Genomic DNA, 9,154 nt, shown 5'->3' on the forward strand with positions numbered 1-9,154 from the left:
TCCCCAGATCGATAGGTGCCCAATATGCTACCGGAGAAGAGTGGAGAAATAACACCAGAAAGAATGAAGAGACAGAGCCAAAGCAAAAACAATGCCCAGTTGTTGATGTGACTGGTGATGGAAGTAAAGTCCAATGCTGCAAAGAACAATATTGCATAGGAACCTGAAATGTTAGGTCTGTGAATCAAGGTAAATTGGAAGTGGTCAAACAGGAGATGGCAAGAGTGAACGCTGATATTTTAGGAATCAGTGAACTAAAATGGACTGGAATGGGTAAATTTAACTCAGATGACCATTATATCTACTACTGTGGGCAAGAATCCCTTAGAATAAATGGAGCAGCCATCATAGTCAACAAACGAGTCTGAAATGCAGTTCCTTTTTATGGCTGAGTAGTATTCGATTGTACATATGTACCACAGCTTCTTTATCCATTCATCTGTTGATGGGCATCTAGGTTGCTTCCATGTTCTAGCTATTGTAAATAATGCTGCAGTGAACTATGGGGTACATGTGTCTTTTTCAGTTTTGGTTTTCTCAGGATATGCCTAGTAGTGGGATTGCTAGGTCATACGGTGATTTTATTCCTAGCTTTTTAAAGGAATCTTCATACCATCTTTCATAGTGGCTGTATCAATTTACATTCCCACTAGCAATGCAGGAGAGTTCCCTTTTCTCCTATGCTACAAAGCTACAGTCATCAAGACAGTATGGCACTGGCACAAAAACAGAAATATAGACGAATGGAACAAGATAGAGAGCACAGAGATAAACCCAACACACATTGGTACCTTATTTTTTACAAAGGAGGCAAGAATATACAATGGGGATAAGATAGCCTCTGCAATAAATGGTGCTGGGAAAACTCGACAGCTGCATGCAAGAGAATGAAATTAGAACACTTCCTAATGCCATACACAGAGATAAACTCAAAATGGATTAAAGACCTAAGTGTAAGACCAGAAACTTTAAAAATCTTAGAGGAAAACAGGCAGCACACATAAATCAAAGCAAGATCCTCTATTACCCACCTCCTAAAGTAATTTGGGGGCAGGAAGAGAAGGGGGCGACAGAGGATGAGATGGCTGGATGGCATCACTGCCTCAATGGACATGAGTCTCAGTGAACTCTGGGAGTTGGTGATAGACAGGGAGGCCTGGCGTGCTGCCATTCATGGGGTCGCAAAGAGTTGGACACGACTGAGCAACTGATCTGATCTGATCTGAAAGTAATGGAAATAAAAACAAAAATAAACAAGTGGGACCTAAACTTAAAAGCTTTTGTACAGCAAAGGAAACTACAAGCAAGGTGAAAAGACAACCCTCAGAATGGGAGAAATAATAGCAATGAAACAACAGCATGGGATTAATTTCCAAAATATACAAGCAGCTTATGCAATTCAATACCAGAAAAACAAACAACCCAATCAAAAAGTGTGAAAAAGACCTAAAAAGACATTTCTCCAAAGAAGACATATAGATGGCTAACAAACACATGAAAAGATGCTCAACATTGCTCAATATTAGAGAAATGCAAATCAAAACTGCAATGAGATACCACCTCACACCAGTTAGAATGGCTATTGTCAAAAAGTCTACAAACAGTAAATTCTGGAGAGGGTGTGGAGACAAGGTGTGCTAGGTCTTACTGTGGTGTGTGGGACTTCTCTTTGCAGAGCACAGTTTCTCTAGTTGCAGCAGGAGGGTTTTAGTTGCCCCAGGGCATGTGGGAACTTAGGCCCCTGACCAGGGATTGAACCAATTACCACTACATCAGAGGGCAGATTCTTATCCACAGGACACCAAGGAAGTTCCTATTTATTTACGTAATCATTTACTGGACATCAGGGAAGTTCCTATTTATTTACATAATCATTTATTTTATTAGTGTGGACTCATGCATATTAGTGTGGACTCACACATATTACTGTATACTTTGGGTTATCATCCAATACTCTGTTATTTATATTGTCCATCAAACCTTTTCCAATTTGTCAGTAGGAGCTTCTCAGACTTCCTTTTAGAGTTTCAAGGTCCATTTTATTGTATTTGTGCCTGGAAAATCCCATGGACAGAGGAGACTAGTGGGCTGCAGTTCATGGGGTCGCTAAGAGTCGGACACGACTGAGTGACTTCACTTTCACTTTTCACTTTATTGCACTGGAGAAGGAGGTGGCAGCCCACTCCGGTGTTCTTGCCTGGAGAATCCCAGGGACAGCGGAGCCTGGTGGGCCGCCATCTATGGGGTCACAGAGTCGGACACGACTGAAGTGACTTAGCAGCAGCAGTGCAAACAAACTGCTCTCCTAATGAGAAAGTTTGAGTTTGACTCTTGACAGAGTTTTCACACATGGAGTGCTGCCTCTGGTGAACCCAGCACTCTTGGCCTTAGAACTCCCATCCCCAGTGGCCTGTAGGACTGTGGACCTCAGAGTCTCTGATGCAGGAGACAAACCTTACAACTCCACAGCTGCTTGCTGATGTTTCTGGATAAACTGTGCAGTTTAGGTACCTCTTGAGATCAAGTTCACTGATGGAAGAGAATGAGACAGCCAAAAAGGGCAAAGCTAGACTGCTAGGGGTGAAGAATGTGCCCAGGAACTTGTTCTCTTAAGGGTTTGAGAAAGACTGGTAGCATGATGTGAAATTAACAGAATTATAAGCCCAGTGAAAACCTACATGGCTGTAAGTCCTATGAGTTCCTTGTTGGGAATACTTTGGAGCCCAAGGTTGGTTGTCCACCATTGCTTGGGGCCCAGTCTAGAGACTGAAGATGTTAAGAGATTCGAGGGCTTCAGTAAGGCCCCTTCAGCAAGGCCCCAAATGCACAGTTTTATGCATTCTTATTTCCAGGGCTTAACCTTGGGGAAAAAGAAAGGATTCTGTGACCTTTTTTCTACCTGACAGTGGTGTAGACCTGTCCTTGGCTCTTTTGTGATTCTGTCTGCTCAGTTTGGGAGAATGCTGCCCTTGGAAACAGGATAGGTTGGGGGAAGGTTGATCAGGAAAACAGGTGATCATTGGGGCTGGGACAACAGAGCACTTGGCTGCAAATGGAATCACTTAGAAATGTCAGTGTTGCCGTAATCACAGCCTGTTCTCTGGTACCGAATAGAAACACAGAAACAGTGTTTTGGGTGAAGTAGAAAAGAGTAGCTTTTATTGCTTTGCCAGGCAAAGGTGAACACAGTGGTCTAATGTCCTGAAGACCATGTGAACCACCTTGGGGCAGGTAAGTGAGGAGTTTTAGGGTATTTCAGGGGCAGGGCGTGATCAGCTGGTGAACAGTTCTTGGATAGGTTGGCATCAAGGTGAATTTTTAAGCATCATCAACCTTTTGGTTTCAGCCAGTTTATGGTCTATGTTCTTGTGGTCAGCAGATTTCATCTGGATGAGGGTCTACTTTCTGTAAAAACAACTTAGGAATGTGTGTCAGGCCTTTGTATGTTTTAGGAAACTTGGAGTTTGGCTATTCTGTTATGTTGCAGAATTATAGTCTAAATTGTTACCAGTTCCCCAGCCCAACAGCTATTCTTTGTTTCTACATCTTCACATTTCCCAGTCATTAACTCTTGAGTCAGCATTTTACTTCAAAAGACAAGGTCACAGGGGCTTGTACATGGTTTCATCAGCTCCACTTGGTCTTTGGCAAAGACACCCCAACATGTTCTCCAGAAGCTCTGCTCTCAGAGAGGAAAGGGCTTCCCACAGTAAACACCCCAAGGACAAGGGAACCACATGTTCCAGGAGCCTGACCACAGGACTGTGTTCCTCCTGGGAGGGGTTTGGGCTGAGCTCAGGGAGCTAGGGGTTTTTAAAGTCACAAAACCCTGCCCTGAGCAGAGCACTCCAGCTGCCACCACAATGAAGGGAGCACTGCTTTTGGTGGCCTTGTTGGTGACCAGAGAGCTGAACTTTGAGACACATGAGGGTAGGAAGGAGGGTCCAGATGGCCCATCTGATCCTTGCCCAATGCCGTCTCACTGAATTCTTCCTAGTCCTGTCCACACCACTTCTGGGGCAGATTCTGAGGGCAGCTGTCTGATCAGTGCCCAGGAACCCTGCACAAACTCCTTGAGGCTTTCAGCCTTTGAATGGAAGGAGTGGTATGGAGTTGGAAGGGTCATTAGCTATGCACACACTGGGGGATAGTTAGTTTGGGGGTAGTGGTGCTCATTGGAAGGGAGGAAGCAGGCTGGTATGCCTGGGGCAGTGGTCAAGGGCAGAGGGGGTCTCCAGGCCTACCCCATCTTACTGCTCCCTTCTGCTGGGTGGTTTTCTGTCTGGAATGTAAGCAGTCCTGGGAGAGGGCAGGTCTCTGTGGGAGTGAGTCTGAAGTTTTGGATGTGAGTTCTATCAAGTGGTGAGAAACAGGAACCTCCTACTCTGATAATCCTCTTGAAAAGGTGCTTTCTGTCTGTGTTTTCAGTGGAAGCCTGCCCTGTGTTTTATGGAGCCCTTGGTACAATTTTTATTGGAAGCAAAACATTGTTGAACTCAACGTTCGATTTGGTTGATGCTACTGATGAGGAAAAGGAAGCTATTGGAAAACTCCAGGATTGCTTCAATGAGAATGGACTTCCTGCCAAGCTTTTCATTATAGAACTTGTGGTAATTTGCTCTCTTCATCCCCTACCCTACCCTGCCCTGCCCACTCACATGCATAGTGCAGTATGCCACATGGGAATAGATCATGCAGTCATGGGATATGTGACAGATAAGAGCTATAAACAAAGAAGCACATAAACCCTTTGATTCACCCTGCAACACATGTAATATGCAAGTACAGTCCATCTGCACATTCAGCCTCTTATTACTGAATATGCCTGTATCATGCCAGTCAACTCACACACAGAATAGGGCTGTAATATCAATGCAGTAGGCCAAGTGTCTTGAGTCATTATTTTTTTGCCTCAGTGAGAGGAGCTAGTATTGGAGGAGTAGAATTTTAATGTTTGGCAGGAAAGGAAGCATTCAGCTCACACATATGTAAGAGTCTTGTCAGCTCTATTTTAGGAATATTGAAAAGGAGCCCCTGGCTTTAGAGTCTCTTTCCAGCATGAGACTCCCTGGCTTTGTGAAGTTTCTGGCCTGTGATCTCGTCACCTCTTGTTCCCACTCTGATGGCCATTGCTCTGGCTTAGAGCCCCATTTCTATCCACATGGTCTCCGTGTCTACAAGCCAGAATTTTCACTGTGGTGTTTAGGTGCCTGAGGCTCCTGAGGAGGATTCTAGGTATCTGTGACTGCTCATCTGAGCAAGCAGTGTATCTCCCAAAGAACCATCTTTCCTTTTTTGTTATTGTTAAGTAATACTGGAGATTGTGAATAGTCTTTCTCAACATATTTTCCTCAAATTGTTGATTGTTCAAAATGAGAGGTTCTGCAGAGAGAGTTTCATGCACTAATAGGAGCACACAGAGCACATGGGTTTGTTTACGACTCCTGCATGCACATTAGTCCACCAAGCACACCTGACAGAAGAGGCTAAGGTGCAAGAAGTGTGACCCAAACCCAGGCTCCAGCACCTTGCTCCTCCCTCAGGACTAGTCTCGGCTGTGCCCTGCTGACTCTGTCATCTCCTCCCTTCCCTGGCATGGTTGGTGACTCTGTCTTCCTCCTGACACCTGTGCTTGGGCTGTTAGGGAGCCATCCTTCCCCTGGTGCCTGCTGGCAGCCCCCTGTCCAGTGGTGGGTCTGTGGGCAGAGGTTCTTGCTGGGAATGGGGCTGAATCCCTGAGGGTGAGGTGATCCTGGGGAGACAGGATAGCCTGGCTGTGGGCTCAGGTCCTGTCTTTTCTCCTCCTATTCCCTCCAAGAGTTCCATCATTATCAATAAGGATTGCTCTGGCTATAGAGTGTCCACAGTGGTGAATGCTGTTTCAGGATTACTTCTCAGTGTAATGTCTTTGGTGAGATGATCTTTCCCAGGGATGCCAGGGTGCACTCAAGCTTCCTGCCCTGTTCTCCTCAACTGAAGCTGGAATCCAGATACCTGTCCCACCTGATGTGATCTCTATGAGGCTGACTCTAATAAAATGACTGCAATATTGCTCTGTGTGCCACGTGTGTGTGTGTGCTCTGGGGAGGATGTGAGGCAGGAGGTCTTGGGAGATGGTGAGAAGTGACACATGTGATCATTGAGAGCATGGGAACCAGAGTCAGACAGAATGATGGTAAACCTAAGCCCTGTCCCTGGCAAGCTGTGGAAACTTGGGCAAGTTTGTTTAACTTTTTCAAGTCATTTTGTTATCTGCTAAATGGGGATTGTGTGCCAAGATTAAGCCAGTAACATAGTTTATAACAAGATTATAGCCAATAGCTTTTAAGGATAAAATTGTTTGTGGACACAGATGGAATATCTCCTACTCTGGCCTTCAGCACAGAGGCAGAACTTCCAGTCCTTTAAATATCCCTCTGGTTATTGAATGGTGACTCCTGAGATGACCCGAGAGGGTCATCACAGGTACCCTCTTCCTCCTAGTGGTATTTGCCATCTTCTACTTCTGGCCTGACATTTCTTCAGGGACACTAAGTGCCACTGCTGTTCTTGGTCCTGCCATGGGGACCAGGACCTCTATGAAGTGTTGGACCAGGAAGAAAGAAGTGTATAGAAGAAACTACCCCAGTGAGAATGTTGTTTCTGTGGAAGCAGCTCATGCTATGAAGTGTGAATTGAAGGATGTGCCATATGGGGCACGTGTCCTGAACCCTCCAACCTACTTGTAAAGGCATGAAATAGATAGATGCAATACAATTGTAATGTATTGCATTACAATAGGAGATTTGTGAAGCTACCAGAATGGGAGTAGGTTTTATTCCAGTTTCTTAGGGTCTAGGTCATTGTCAGGCTACTCCCAGTATGACCCACAGAAAGAGTGGCATAACTGACAAAAATCTCTATACCTTCTGGCCAGGCAGATGTACTAAGGTCACATACCAGGAGCTGAACTTGGGACTTGATGCTAAGTAGCCAGGGCCTTGAGTCCTGGATCTTCTTTGACCTACTTCCTAAATTAGGTATTTAAATTCACTGTTTGTTCTTCCTATACCTTGATTTAATCTACCAAGTGCTGGACACTCTGCTGTAGTTAGTATTAAGTGTTAAGGTCATACTGTGAAAGTGAAAGTGAAAATCGAGCAGTTGCGTCTGACTCTTTCTGACCCCATGTAGCCTGCCAGGCTTCTCTGTCCATGGAATTCTCTAGACAAGAATACAGGAATGGGTAGCTGTTCCCTTCTCTGGGGGATCTTCCCAACCCAGGGATCGAACCCAGGTCTCCCGCATTGCAGGGAGATTCTTTACCTTGTATGAGCCACAGATCAGATCAGTCACTCGGTCGTGTCCGACTCTTTGCAACCCCATGAATCACAGCACGCCAGGCCTCCCTGTCCATCACCAACTCCCAGAGTTCACTCAGACTCACGTCCATCGAGTCAGTGATGCCATCCAGCCATTTCATCCTCTGTCGTCCCCTTCTCCTCCTGCCCCCAATCCCTCCCAGCATCAGAGTCTTTTCCAATGAGTCAACTCTTTGCATGAGGTGGCCAAAGTACTGGAGTTTCAGCTTCAGCATCATTCCTTCCAAAGAAATCCCAGGGCTGATCTCCTTCAGAATGGACTGGTTGAATCTCCTTGCAGTCCAAGGGACTCTCAAGAGTCTTCTCCAACACCACAATTCAAAAGCATCAATTCTTCGGCACTCAGCCTTCTCCACAGTCCAACTCTCACATCCATACATGACCTCAGGAAAAACCATAGCCTTGACTAGACGAACCTTTGTTGGCAAAGTAATGTCTCTGCTTTTGAATATGCTATCTAGGTTGGTCATAACCTTCCTTCCAAGGAGTAAGCTTCTTTTAATTTCATGGCTGCAGTCACTATCTGTAGTGATTTTGGAGCCCAGAAAAATAAAGTCTGACACTGTTTCCACTGTTTCCCCATCTATTCCCCATGAAGTGGTGGGACCGGATTCCATGACCTTCGTTTTCTGAATATTGAGCTTTAAGCCAACTTTTTCACTCTCCACTTTCACTTTCATCAAGAGGCTTTTGAGTTCCTCTTCACTTTCTGCCATAAGGGTGGTGTCATCTGCATATCTGAGGTTATTGAGATTTCTCCCGGCAATCTTGATTCCAGCTTGTGCTTCTTCCAGTCCAGCGTTTCTCATGATGTATTCTGCATAGAAGTTAAATAAGCAGGGTGACAATATACAGCCTTGACATACTCCTTTTCCTATTTGGAACCAGTCTGCTGTTCCATGTCCAGTTCTAACTGTTGCTTCCTGACCTGCATACAAATTTCTCAAGAGGCAGTTCAGGTGGTCTGGTATTCCTATCTCTTGAAGAATTTTCCACAGTTTATTGTGATCCACACAGTCAAAGACTTTGGCATAGTCAATAAAGCAGAAATAGATGTTTTTCTGGAACTCTCTTGCTTTTTCCATGATCCAGCGGATGTTGGCAATTTGATCTCTGGTTCCTCTGCCTTTTCTAAAACTAGCTTGAACATCAGGACGTTCACAGTTCACATATTGCTGAAGCCTGGCTTGGAGAATTTTGAGCATTACTTTACTAGCGTGTGAGATGAGTGCAATTGTGCGGTAGTTTGAGCATTCTTTGGCATTGCCTTTCTTCAGGATTGGAATGAAAACTGACCTTTTCCAGTCTTGTGGCCACTGCTGAGCTTTCCAAATTTGCTGGCATATTGAGTGCAGCACTTTCACAGCATCATCTTTCAGGATTTGGAATAGTTCAACTGGAATTCCATCACGTCCACTAGGTTTGTTCATAGTGATGCTTTCTAAGGCCCACTTGACTTCACATTCCAGAATGTCTGGCTCTAGGTCAGTGATCACACCATCGTGATTATCTGGGTCGTGAAGATCTTTTTTGTACAGGTCATCCCCGTCTAAATCCTGTAGAATTTATTTTTTATCATCAGTCAACTTTCGTGCCATTAATATTTTCCCCTTTCCCTTCTGGATACAGAACCTTGTCTAAGGAGGAGAGTCTTGAGCTAACCCTAGCCATGAGTCAATATATGGATATTGACCTGGATGTCCCAGCTCTCCTGTGACTACTGTATAGACTGCTTCCACTATTTTTAAGTTCATGGTGTCCTCTGGTGGCCTTCTTACTCCCCTAGGGGGCCA

The sequence above is a fragment of the Bos indicus genome, chromosome 18 (assembly GCF_029378745.1).
Source record: "Bos indicus isolate NIAB-ARS_2022 breed Sahiwal x Tharparkar chromosome 18, NIAB-ARS_B.indTharparkar_mat_pri_1.0, whole genome shotgun sequence".
Lineage (NCBI taxonomy): Eukaryota > Metazoa > Chordata > Mammalia > Artiodactyla > Bovidae > Bos > Bos indicus.